Raw genomic sequence first — 14,278 nt, forward strand, 5'->3', positions numbered from 1 at the left:
GTCGGGTGGGCGGTTGCGGGCAGTGAACGGTTGAAAAGCATGCATTTGGTTTTACTAGCGTTTAAGAACAGTTGGAGCCCACGGAAGGAGTGTTGTATGGCATTGAAGCTCGTTTGGAGGTTTGTTAACACAGTGTCCAAAGAAGGGCCAGATGTATACAGAATGGTGTCATCTGTGTATAGGTGGATCAGGGAATCACCCACAGCAAGAGTGACATTATTGATATATACAGAGAAAATAATCGGCCACAGAATTTAACCCTGTGGCACCCCCATAGAGACTGCCAGAGGTCCGGACAACAGGCCCTCCGATTTGACTTACTGAACTCTGTCTGCGAAGTAGTTGGTGAAACAGGCGAGGCAGTCTTTTGAGAAACCAAGGCTATTGAGTCTGCCGATAAGGATATGGTGATTATGGATATATGGCAGTTATGATATCGTTTAGGACCTTGAGCATGGTTGAGGTGCACCCGTGACCAGCTCGGAAACCAGATTGCAGAGTGGAGAAGGTACGGTGGGATTCAAAATGGTCAGTGATCTGTTTATTAACTTGGCTTTCGAAGACTTTATAGAGGCAGGGCAGGATGGATTTAGGTCTATAACAGTTTGGGTCTAGAGTGTCACCCCCTTTGAAGAGGGGGATGACCGTGGCAGCTTTCCAATCTTTAGGGATCTCGGACGATACGAAAGAGAGGTTGAACAGACTGGTAATAGGGGTTGCAACAATGGCGGCAGATAGTTTTAGAAAGAGAGGGTCCAGATTGTCTATCCCAGCTGATTTGTACGGTCCAGGTTTTGCAGCTCTTTCAACACATCTGCTATCTGGATTTGGGTAAAGGAGAAGCTGGGGAGGCTCGGGCAAGTAGCTGCGGGGGGGTGGAGCTGTTGGCCGGGGTAGGAAAGCATGGCCAGCCGTAAATAAATGCTTTTTGAAATGTTCAATTATCATGGATTTATCGGTGGTGACCGTGTTACCTAGCCTCAGTGCAGTGGGCAGTTGGGAGGTGCTCTTATTCTCCATGGACTTTACAGTGTCCCAAAACTTTTTGAATTTTTGTTTGAAAAAGCTAGCCTTCGCTTTCCTGACTGACTGCTTTTATTGGTTCCTGACTTCCCTGAACAGTTGCATATCGCAGAGACTATTCGATACAATTGCATTCAGCCACAGGATGTTTTTGTGCTGGTCAAGGGCAGTCAGGTCTGGAGTGAGCCAAGGGCTATATCTGTTCTTAGTTCTACATTTTTTTGAAAGGGGCATGCCTATTTAAGATGGTGAGGAAATTACTTTTAAAGAACGACCAGGCATCCGCGACTGACGGGATGAGGTCAATATCCTTCCAGGATACCCGGGCCAGGTCGATTAGAAAGGCCTGCTCGCAGAAGTGTTCTGAGGCTGCATTTATTGTAGCTGGGGATTTTAACAAAGCTAATTTGAGAACAAGGCTACCCAAATTAAAGGGGTGAGGTATGGGAGTCAAGTGGTGAGGGATGGGGAGTCAAGTGGCGAGGGATGGGGAGTCAAGTGGCGAGGGATGGGGAGTCAAGGGGTGAGGGATGGGGAGTCAGGGGGTGAGGGATGGGGAGTCAGGTGGTGAGGGATGGGGAGTCAGGTGGTGAGGTATGGGGAGTCAAGGGGTTAGGTATGGGGAGTCAAGGGGTTAGGTATGGGGAGTCAAGGGGTTAGGTATGGGGAGTCAGGGGGTGAAGGATGGGGAGTCAGGGGGTGAGGGATGGGGAGTCAAGTGGTGAGGGATGGGGAGTCAAGGGGTGAGGGATGGGGAGTCAAGGGGTGAGGGATGGGGAGTCAAGGGGTGAGGTATGGGGAGTCAAGGGGTGAGGTATGGGGAGTCAAGGGGTTAGGTATGGGGAGTCAAGGGGTTAGGTATGGGGAGTCAAGGGGTGAGGGATGGGGAGTCAGGGGGTGAGGGATGGGGAGTCAAGGGGTAAGGGATGGGGAGTCAGGGGGTGAGGGATGGGGAGTCAAGTGGTGAGGGATGGGGAGTCAGGTGGTGAGGGATGGGGAGTCAGGGGGTGAGGGATGGGGAGTCAAGGGGTGAGGGATGGGGAGTCAAGGGGTGAGGGATGGGGAGTCAAGTGGTGAGGGATGGGAGTCAAGTGGTGAGGGATGGGGAGTCAAGGGGTGAGGGATGGGGAGTCAAGGGGTGAGGGATGGGGACTCAAGGGGTGAGGGATGGGGAGTCAAGTGGTGAGGGATGGGGAGTCAGGGGGTGAGGGATGGGGAGTCAAGTGGTGAGGGATGGGGAGTCAAGGGGTGAGGGATGGGGAGTCAGGGGTGAGGGATGGGAGTCACGGGGTGAGGTATGGGCGGTCCGGGGGTGAGGGATGGGGAGTCAAGGGGTGAGGGATGGGGAGTCAAGGATACCATATATTGCACATATTAAATACAGGGGGTGAGGGATGGGGAGTCAAGGGGTGAGGGATGGGGAGTCAAGTGGTGAGGGATGGGGAGTCAGGGGGTGAGGGATGAGGAGTCAGGGGGTGAGGGATGGGGAGTCAGGGGTGAGGGATGGGGAGTCAGGGGGTGAGGGATGGGGAGTCAGGGGGTGAGGGATGGGGAGTCAAGGATACCATATATTGCACATATTAAATACAGGGGGTGAGGGATGGGGAGTCAAGGGGTGAGGGATGGGGAGTCAGGGGGTGAGGGATGGGGAGTCAAGGGGTGAGGGATGGGGAGTCAGGGGGTGAGGGATGGGGAGTAAAGTGGTGAGGGATGGGGAGTCAAGGGGTGAGGGATGGGGAGTCAAGGGGTGAGGGATGGGGAGTCAAGTGGTGAGGGATGGGGAGTCAAGTGGTGAGGGATGGGGAGTCAGGGGGTGAGGGATGGGGAGTCAAGGATATCATATATTGCACATATTAAATACAGGGGTGAGGGATGGGGAGTCAAGTGGTGAGGGATGGGGAGTCAAGTGGTGAGGGATGGGGAGTCAAGGGGTGAGGGATGGGGAGTCAAGGGGTTAGGTATGGGGAGTCAGGGGGTGAGGGATGGGGAGTCAGGGGGTGAGGGATGGGAGTCACGGGGTGAGGGATGGGGAGTCAGGGGGTGAGGGATGGAGAGTCAGGGGTGAGGATGGGGAGTCAAGGGGTGAGGGATATTAAATAGGGATGGGGGGTGAGGATGGGGAGTCAAGGGGTGAGGGATGGGGAGTCAAGGGGTGAGGGATGGGAGTCACGGGGTGAGGTATGGGGGTCCGGGGGTGAGGGATGGGGAGTCAAGGGGTGAGGGATGGGGAGTCAAGGATACCATATATTGCACATATTAAATACAGGGGTGAGGGATGGGGAGTCAAGGGGTTAGGGATGGGGAGTCAGGGGGTGAGGATGGGGAGTCAAGGGGTGAGGGATTAAATAGTCAGGGGGTGAGGGATGGGGAGTCAAGGGGTGAGGGATGGGAGTCAAGGGGTGAGGGATGGGAGTCAAGGGGGTGAGGATGGGGGTCAGGGGGTGAGGGATGGGGAGTCAAGGGGTGAGGGATGGGGAGTCAAGGATACCATATATTGCACATATTAAATACAGGGGGTGAGGGATGGGGAGTCAAGGGGTTAGGGATGGGGAGTCAGGGGTGAGGGATGGGGAGTCAAGGGGTGAGGGATGGGGAGTCAAGTGGTGAGGGATGGGGAGTCAGGGGGTGAGGGATGGGAGTCAAGTGGTGAGGGATGGGGAGTCAAGTGGTGAGGGATGGGGAGTCAAGTGGTGAGGGATGGGGAGTCAAGGGGTGATTGGGATATTAAAGTCAAGGGGTGAGGGATGGGGACTCAAGGGGTGAGGGATGGGGAGTCAAGTGGTGAGGGATGGGGAGTCAGGGGGTGAGGGATGGGGAGTCAAGTGGTGAGGGATGGGGAGTCAGGGGTGAGGGATGGGAGTCAGGGGGTGAGGGATGGGGAGTAAGGGGGTGAGGGATGGGGAGTCAGGGGGTGAGGGATGGGGAGTCAAGGGGTGAGGGATGGGGAGTCAGGGATGAGGGATGGGGAGTATGGTGAGGGATTAAATACAGGGGTGAGGGATGGGGAGTCAAGGGGTGAGGGATGGGGAGTCAAGTGGTGAGGGATGGGGAGTCAGGGGTGAGGGATGGGGAGTCAGGGGTGAGGGATGGGGAGTCAGGGGTGAGGGATGGGGAGTCAGGGGGTGAGGGATGGGGAGTCAGGGGGTGAGGGATGGGGAGTCAAGGATACCATATATTGCACATATTAAATACAGGGGGTGAGGGATGGGGAGTCAGGGGGTGAGGGGTGAGGGATGGGGAGTCAGGGGTGAGGGATGGGAGTCAAGGGGTGAGGGATGGGGAGTCAGGGGTGAGGGATGGGGAGTAAAGTGGTGAGGGATGGGGAGTCAGGGGTGAGGGATGAGGAGTCAAGGGGTGAGGGATGGGGAGTCAGGGGGTGGTGAGGGATGGGGAGTCAAGTGGTGAGGGATGGGGAGTCAGGGGTGAGGGATGGGGAGTCAAGGATATCATATATTGCACATATTAAATACAGGGGGTGAGGGATGGGGAGTCAAGTGGTGAGGGATGGGGAGTCAGTGGTGAGGGATGGGGAGTCAAGGGGTGAGGGATGGGGAGTCAAGGGGTGAGGGATGGGGAGTCAGAGGGTGAGGGATCAAGTGGTGAGGGATGGGGAGTCAGGGGGTGAGGGATGGGAGTCACGGGGTGAGGGATGGGGAGTCAGGGGTGAGGGATGGAGAGTCAGGGGGTGAGGGATGGGGAGTCAAGGGGTGAGGGATGGGGAGTCAAGGGGTGAGGGATGGGAGTCACGGGGTGAGGTATGGGGGTCCGGGGGTGAGGGATGGGGAGTCAAGGGGTGAGGGATGGGAGTCACGGGGTGAGGTATGGGGGTCAAGGGGTGAGGGATGGGGAGTCAAGGGGTGAGGGATGGGGAGTCAAGGATACCATATATTGCACATATTAAATACAGGGGGTGAGGGATGGGGAGTCAAGGGGTTAGGGATGGGGAGTCAGGGGGTGAGGGATGGGGAGTCAAGGGGTGAGGGATGGGGAGTCAAGTGGTGAGGGATGGGGAGTCAGGGGGTGAGGGATGAGGAGTCAAGTGGTGAGGGATGGGGAGTAAGGGGGTGAGGGATGGGGAGTCAGGGGGTGAGGGATCGGAAGTCAAGTGGTGAGGGATGGGGAGTCAGGGGGTGAGGGATGGGGAGTCAAGTGGTGAGGGATGGGGAGTCAAGGGGTGAGGGATGGGGAGTCAAGTGGTGAGGGATGGGGAGTCAGGGGGTGAGGGATGGGGAGTCAGGGGGTGAGGGATGGGGAGTCAAGGATACCATATATTGCACATATTAAATACAGGGGGTGAGGGATGGGGAGTCAGGGGGTGAGGGATGGGGAGTCAAGTGGTGAGGGATGGGGAGTCAGGGGGTGAGGGATGGGGAGTCAAGGGGTGAGGGGTGGGGAGTCAGGGGTTGAGGGATGGGGAGTCAAGGGGTGAGGGATGGGGAGTCAAGGATACCATATATTGCACATATTAAATACAAGACATGTTATGGTTTTGTTTTCTGTTTTAACAAACCGTTTTGATTTGTGTACTTACTGTATGTATTGTATATTGTTGTTTTGCAGTGTGGTTTTCATATTACATAACATCAGTCAATTTAAATAAATAGATTAGGCCCTAATTTATTCATTTCACATGACTGGGGAATACAGTTGGTCACAGATACCTTACAAAAGATGTAGAGGCGTGGATCAGAAAACCAGTCAGCATCTGGTGTGACCACCATTTGTCTATAGCAGCGTGACACATCTCCTTGGCATAGAGTTGATCAGGCTGTTGATTGTGGCCTGTGGAATGTTGTCCCAGTCCTGATCAATGGCTGTGCGAAGGTGTTGGGTATTGGTGGGAACTACCCCACCGCCACCATGGGGCACTCACAACATTGGCATTAGCAAACCGCTCGCCACACACGCTGTCTGCCATCTGCCCGGTACACTTGAAACCGGCACACTACTCCAGCGTGCCAGTGGCCATTGAAGGTGAGTATTTGCCCACTGAAGTCGGTTACGAAACTCCAGTCAGGTCAAGACCCTGGTGAGGACGACAAGCACGCATATGAGCTTCCCTGAAGTTTCTGACAGTTTGTGCAGAAATTCTTCAGTTGTGCAAACCCACAGTTTCATCAGCTGGTCTCAGATGATCCCGCAGGTGATGAAGCCGGATGTGGAGGTCCTGTGTCGTTACACGTGGGGCCGGCTGTGAGTACTGCCAAATTCTCTAAAATGAAGTTGGAGGCAGCTTATGGTAAAGAAATTAACATTAAAATCTCTGGCAACAGCTCTGGTGGACATTCCTGCAGTCAGCATACCTATTGCATGATCCCTCAAAACTATGTCACACCTGTCAGGTGGATGGATTATCTTGGCAAAGGAGAAATGCTCACTAAGAGGGATGTAAACAAATTTGTGCCCAAAAAGTTTGAGCAAAATAAGATTTTTTTGGGCATGGAATATTTCTGTGATCTTTTATTTCAGCTCATGAAACATGGGACCAACACTTTACATGTTGCGTTTTATATTTTTGTTCAGTATAGATGATATTCAGTATCAAATTACATTTTATTTGTCACATTCGCCTAATACAACAGGTTTAGACCTTACATTGAAAGGCTTACTTACAAGCCCTTAATTAACCAATAATACATTTTAAGAAAAATAAGTGTTAAGAAAGTATTTACTAAAGTTAACTGAAGTAAAAAATAAATAAAAAATGCAAATATTTCAAGAACAACAATAAAATAACAGTAACAAGGCTATATACAGGGGGTACCGGTACAGAGTCAATGTGGAGGCTATATACAGGGGGTACCAGTACAGAGTCAATGTGGAGGTTATATACAGAGTCAATGTGGGGCTATATACAGGGGGTACCAGAGTCAATGTGGAGGTTATATACAGGGGTACAGAGTCAATGTGGAGGGTACAGAGTCAATGTGGAGGTTATATACAGGGGTACCGGTACAGAGTCAATGTGGAGGTTATATACAGGGGGTACCGGTACAGAGTCAATGTGGAGGCTATATACAGGGGGTACTGGTACAGAGTCAATGTGGAGGCTATATACAGGGGGTACAGGTACAGAGTCAATGTGGAGGCTATATACAGGGGGTACCGGTACAGAGTCAATGTGGAGGCTATATACAGGGGGTACCGGTACAGAGTCAATGTGGAGGCTATATACAGGGGGTACCAGTACAGAGTCAATGTGGAGGTTATATACAGGGGGTACCGGTACAGAGTCAATGTGGAGGCTATATACAGGGGTACCGGTACAGAGTCAATGTGGAGTCTATATACAGGGGGTACCGGTACAGAGTCAATGTGGAGGCTATATACAGGGGTACCGGTACAGAGTCAATGTGGAGGCTATATACAGGGGGTACCGGTACAGAGTCAATGTGGAGGCTATATACAGGGGTACCAGTACAGAGTCAATGTGGAGGTTATATACAGGGGGTACCAGTACAGAGTCAATGTGGAGGCTATATACAGGGGTACTGGTACAGAGTCAATGTGGAGGCTATATACAGGGGGTACTGGTACAGAGTCAATGTGGAGGCTATATACAGGGGGTACTGGTACAGAGTCAATGTGGAGGCTATATACAGGGGGTACCGGTACAGAGTCAATGTGGAGGCAATATACAGGGGGTACTGGTACAGAGTCAATGTGGAGGCTATATACAGGGGGTACCGGTACAGAGTCAATGTGGAGGCTATATACAGGGGGTACCGGTACAGAGTCAATGTGGAGGCTATATACAGGGGGTACCGGTACAGAGTCAATGTGGAGTCTATATACAGGGGGTACCGGTACAGAGTCAATGTGGAGGCTATATACAGGGGGTACCGGTACAGAGTCAATGTGGAGACTATATACAGTATGTTACGGTATAGAGTCAATGTGGAGGCTATATACAGGGGGTACCGGTACAGAGTCAATGTGTGGGGGGCAACGGTTAGTCAAGGCAATTTAGGTTATATAATAGATAATAAACAGAGAGTAGCAGCTGCTAATTCGTTGATATAGGTGAGGAATTTAGACTTTCACAGTAAATCGTGCATTGATGCCAATCCACTTTCTGTGTTTTTCAGGATTAATAATCAGATCTGGCCAAAAGATTTATGAATAGTTGTTGTTTTAATATTGACTGTTAATTTCTGCCGGTTTTGTTTATTCAGTGTGAGTATTTTCTGTTCGAGTGTTTTGGCTAAGAACAATCTCCAGGTCCCTGGCGCAGTCATTGTCTACATTGAATAATATTGATGTTGACATAAAAAATAATAGCAAGTGTTGACGAATATATATCCAAAACATATTTAAAAAATAACCCCAAAATTGCCTTTTTTTTAAATATCAGAGCTAAATATTAATATTAAGCGTAAATATGTCAGTACATTGATGCTGCTGGAATTGATGGGAGGTGGAGAAGACAGAGACCGTAGGCGCGAAGAGTGTGCACAGACACCCAAGATCCATTCTGCCACCGGCTCCATCCCAAATGTTTCCGTTTTCACAGGTAACTCAATATGTTAATTCACTGGGTTCTGTTTACACTAGAACTTCCAAACCTGAAGATGCCTGAACCTCATGAATGAGCCTGAACTAACTCTGGTATGCCTTGTTGCTCAAAAAACGACTAAAGCTAGCCACACCCTGCTTGTAACTTCATATACCCCATCCTGCACCACTGCTACCATACCATCACACTGCAGGTTCCACCAGCGCTTGTCCTCAGGAATGTACCACACTGCAGGTTCCACCAGCGCTTGTCCTCAGGAATGTACCACACTGCAGGTTCCACCAGCGCATGTCCTCAGGAATGTACCACACTGCAGGTTCCACCAGCGCTTGTCCTCAGGAATGTACCACACTGCAGGTTCCACCAGCGCATGTCCTCAGGAATGTACCACACTGCAGGTTCCACCAGCGCTTGTCCTCAGGAATGTACCACACTGCAGGTTCCACCAGCGCTTGTCCTCAGGAATGTACCACACTGCAGGTTCCACCAGTGCTTGTTGTCATGTTTTGTCTTAGATTGTCTTGTCATTTTGCTTTTCCCTCTGTTCATTTTCCCCCTGCTGGTCTTTTTAGGTTCGTTCCCCTTTTTCTCTCTCCCTTCCTCTCTCTCTTCTCTCTATCGTTCCGTTCCTGCTCCCAGCTGTTCCTATTCCCCTAATCAATCATTTAGTCTTCCCACACCTGTTCCTTATCTTTTCCCCTGATTAGAGTCCCTATTTCTTCCCTTGTTTTCCGTTCCTGTCCTGTCGGATCCTTGTCTATTGTTCACCGTGCTGTGTCTGTGTATCGCCCTGTCGTGTCGTGTTTCCCTCAGATGCTGCGTGGAGAGCAGGTGTCTGAGTCTGCTAGGTTCAAGTGCCTTCCCGAGGCAACCTGCAGTTCTTGATCGAGTCTCCAGTCTGTTCTCGTCATTACGAGTGGAATTATGTCTTATGTTTGTAGAATTACTTTACTGGATTAAAGACTCTGTTTTCGCCAAGTCGCTTTTGGGTCCTCATTCACCTGCATGACAGAAGGATCCGACCAAAGAATGGACCCAGCGACTACAGACGTTCGTAACACTGCCGTCGAGATCCAAGGAGCCATGCTCGGCAGACACGAGCAGGAATTGTCTGCTGCTCGCCATGCCGTGGAGAATCTGGCCGCTCAGGTTTCCGACCTCTCTGGACAGTTCCAGAGTCTTCGTCTCGTGCCACCTGTTACTTCCTGGCCTGCCGAGCCTCCGGAACCTAGGGTTAATAACCCACCTTGCTACTCCGGGCAGCCCACGGAGTGCCGCTCCTTTCTCACCCAGTGTGATATTGTGTTCTCTCTCCAACCCAACACATACTCTAGCGAGAGAGCTCGGGTTGCTTACGTCATTTCACTCCTTACTGGCCGGGCTCGAGAGTGGGGCACAGCTATCTGGGAGGCAAGGGCTGATTGTTCAAACAATTACCAGAACTTTAAAGAGGAGATGATTCGGGTTTTTGACCGTTCAGTTTTTGGTGGGGAGGCTTCTAGGGCCCTGGCTTCCCTATGCCAAGGTGATCGATCCATAACGGATTACTCTATAGAGTTTCGCACTCTTGCTGCCTCTAGTGACTGGAACGAGCCGGCGCTGCTCGCTCGTTTTCTGGAGGGACTCCACGCAGTGGTCAAAGATGAGATTCTCTCTCGGGAGGTTCCTTCCAGTGTGGACTCTTTGATTGCTCTCGCCATCCGCATAGAACGACGGGTAGATCTTCGTCACCAAGCTCGTGGAAGAGAGCTCGCGTCAACGGTGTTTCCCTGCTCCGCATCGCAACCATCTCCCTCCTCTGGCTCAGAGACTGAGCCCATGCAGCTGGGAGGTATTCGCATCTCGACCAAGGAGAGGGAACGGAGGATCACCAACCGCCTGTGCCTCTATTGCGGATTTGATGGACATTTTGTCAATTCATGTCCAGTAAAGGCCAGAGCTCATCAGTAAGCGGAGGGCTACTGGTGAGCGCTACTACTCAGGTCTCTTCATCTAGATCCTGTACTACTATGTCGGTCCATCTACGCTGGACCGGTTCGGGTGCTACATGCAGTGCCTTGATTGACTCTGGGGCTGAGGGTTGTTTCATGGACGAAGCATGGGCTCGGAAACATAACATTCCTTTCAGACAGTTAGACAAGCCTACGCCCATGTTTGCCTTAGATGGTAGTCATCTTCCCAGTATCAGATTTGAGACACTACCTTTAACTCTCACAGTATCTGGTAACCACAGTGAGACTATTTCTTTTTTGATTTTTCGTTCACCTTTTACACCTGTTGTTTTGGGTCATCCCTGGCTAGTATGTCATAATCCTTCTATTAATTGGTCTAGTAATTCTATCCTATCCTGGAACGTTTCTTGTCATGTGAAGTGTTTAATGTCTGCCATCCCTCCCATTTCTTCTGTCCCCACTTCTCAGGAGGAACCTGGCGATTTGACAGGAGTGCCGGAGGAATATCATGATCTGCGCACGGTCTTCAGTCAGTCCCGAGCCAACTCCCTTCCTCCTCACCGGTCGTATGATTGTAGTATTGATCTCCTTCCGGGGACCACTCCTCCTCGGGGTAGACTATACTCTCTGTCGGCTCCCGAACGTAAGGCTCTCGAGGATTATTTATCTGTGTCTCTTGACGCCGGTACCATAGTGCCTTCTTCCTCTCCGGCCGGGGCGGGGTTCTTTTTGTTAAGAAGAAGGACGGTACTCTGCGCCCCTGCGTGGATTATCGAGGGCTGAATGACATAACGGTTAAGAATCGTTATCCGCTTCCCCTTATGTCATCAGCCTTCGAGATTCTGCAGGGAGCCAGGTGCTTTACTAAGTTGGACCTTCGTAACGCTTACCATCTCGTGCGCATCAGAGAGGGGGACGAGTGGAAAACGGCGTTTAATACTCCGTTAGGGCATTTTGAGTACCGGGTTCTGCCGTTTGGTCTCGCCAATGCGCCAGCTGTTTTTCAGGCATTAGTTAATGATGTTCTGAGAGACATGCTGAACATCTTTGTTTTTGTCTATCTTGACGATATCCTGATTTTTTCACCGTCACTCGAGATTCATGTTCAGCACGTTCGACGTGTTCTACAGCGCCTTTTAGAGAATTGTCTCTACGTGAAGGCTGAGAAGTGCTCTTTTCATGTCTCCTCCGTTACTTTTCTCGGTTCCGTTATTTCCGCTGAAGGCATTCAGATGGATTCCGCTAAGGTTCAAGCTGTCAGTGATTGGCCCGTTCCAAGGTCACGTGTCGAGTTGCAGCGCTTTTTAGGTTTCGCTAATTTCTATCGGCGTTTCATTCGTAATTTCGGTCAAGTTGCTGCCCCTCTCACAGCTCTTACTTCTGTCAAGACGTGTTTTAAGTGGTCCGGTTCCGCCCAGGGAGCTTTTGATCTTCTAAAAGAACGTTTTACGTCCGCTCCTATCCTCGTTACTCCTGACGTCACTAGACAATTCATTGTCGAGGTTGACGCTTCAGAGGTAGGCGTGGGAGCCATTCTATCCCAGCGCTTCCAGTCTGACGATAAGGTTCATCCTTGCGCTTATTTTTCTCATCGCCTGTCGCCATCCGAACGCAACTATGATGTGGGTAACCGCGAACTGCTCGCCATCCGCTTAGCCCTAGGCGAATGGCGACAGTGGTTGGAGGGGGCGACCGTTCCTTTTGTCGTTTGGACAGACCATAAGAACCTTGAGTACATCCGTTCTGCCAAACGACTTAATGCCCGTCAAGCTCGTTGGGCGTTGTTTTTCGCTCGTTTCGAGTTTGTGATTTCTTACCGTCCGGGTAGCAAAAACACCAAGCCTGATGCCTTATCCCGTCTGTTTAGTTCTTCTGTGGCTTCTACTGATCCCGAGGGGATTCTTCCTTATGGGCGTGTTGTCGGGTTGACAGTCTGGGGAATTGAAAGACAGGTTAAGCAAGCACTCACGCACACTGCGTCGCCGCGCGCTTGTCCTAGTAACCTCCTTTTCGTTCCTGTTTCCACTCGTCTGGCTGTTCTTCAGTGGGCTCACTCTGCCAAGTTAGCTGGTCATCCCGGTGTTCGAGGCACTCTTGCGTCTATTCGCCAGCGCTTTTGGTGGCCGACTCAGGAGCGTGACACGCGCCGTTTCGTGGCTGCTTGTTCGGACTGCGCGCAGACTAAGTCGGGTAACTCTCCTCCTGCCGGTCGTCTCAGACCGCTCCCCATTCCTTCTCGACCATGGTCTCACATCGCCCTAGACTTCATTACCGGTCTGCCTTTGTCTGCGGGGAAGACTGTGATTCTTACGGTTGTCGATAGGTTCTCTAAGGCGGCACATTTCATTCCCCTCGCTAAACTTCCTTCCGCTAAGGAGACGGCACAAATCATCATCGAGAATGTGTTCAGAATTCATGGCCTCCCGTTAGACGCCGTTTCAGACAGAGGCCCGCAATTCACGTCACAGTTTTGGAGGGAGTTCTGTCGTTTGATTGGTGCGTCCGTCAGTCTCTCTTCCGGGTTTCATCCCCAGTCTAACGGTCAAGCAGAGAGGGCCAATCAGACGATTGGTCGCATACTACGCAGCCTTTCTTTCAGAAACCCTGCGTCTTGGGCAGAACAGCTCCCCTGGGCAGAATACGCTCACAACTCGCTCCTTCGTCTGCTACCGGGTTATCTCCGTTTCAGAGTAGTCTGGGTTACCAGCCTCCTCTGTTCTCTTCCCAGCTTGCCGAGTCCAGCGTTCCCTCCGCTCAAGCGTTTGTCCAACGTTGTGAGCGCACCTGGAGGAGGGTGAGGTCTGCACTTTGCCGTTACAGGGCACAGACTGTGAGAGCCGCCAATAAACGCAGGATTAAGAGTCCAAGGTATTGTTGCGGCCAGAGAGTGTGGCTTTCCACTCGCAACCTTCCTCTTACGACAGCTTCTCGTAAGTTGACTCCGCGGTTCATTGGTCCGTTCCGTGTCTCCCAGGTCGTCAATCCTGTCGCTGTGCGACTGCTTCTTCCGCGACATCTTCGTCGCGTCCATCCTGTCTTCCATGTCTCCTGTGTCAAGCCCTTTCTTCGCACCCCCGTTCGTCTTCCCTCCCCCCCTCCAGTCCTTGTCGAAGGCGCACCTATTTACAAGGTACGTAGGATCATGGACATGCGTTCTCGGGGACGGGGTCACCAATACTTAGTGGATTGGGAGGGTTACGGTCCTGAGGAGAGGAGTTGGGTTCCGTCTTATGTTTGTAGAATTACTTTACTGGATTAAAGACTCTGTTTTCGCCAAGTCGCTTTTGGGTCCTCATTCACCTGCATGACACTTGTCCTCAGGAATGTACCACACTGCAGGTTCCACTACGGCTTGTCCTCAGGAATGTACCACACTGCAGGTTCCACCAGCGCTTGTCCTCAGGAATGTACCACACTGCAGGTTCCACCAGTGCTTGTCCTCAGGAATGTACCACACTGCAGGTTCCACCAGCGCTTGTCCTCAGGAATGTACCACACTGCAGGTTCCACCACCTCTTGTCCTCAGGAATGTACCACACTGCAGGTTCCACCAGCGCTTGTCCTCAGGAATGTACCACACTGCAGGTTCCACCAGCGCTTGTCCTCAGGAATGTACCGCTATGAAACTACTGACAGGTAATCAGATGGTACAACTGTACATGATAGTTTTCAGTACAGATGAGACATTAATATGCATTTTGCACTCTTTTTCAAAGCAAGCTCGCATGTAAAATGCAGATATACAATGTACGTTGAGAATACTTGTTCATAACCCAAAGGTGAGTCA

This window comes from Oncorhynchus gorbuscha, linkage group LG12 (assembly GCF_021184085.1).
Source record: "Oncorhynchus gorbuscha isolate QuinsamMale2020 ecotype Even-year linkage group LG12, OgorEven_v1.0, whole genome shotgun sequence".
NCBI lineage: Eukaryota > Metazoa > Chordata > Actinopteri > Salmoniformes > Salmonidae > Oncorhynchus > Oncorhynchus gorbuscha.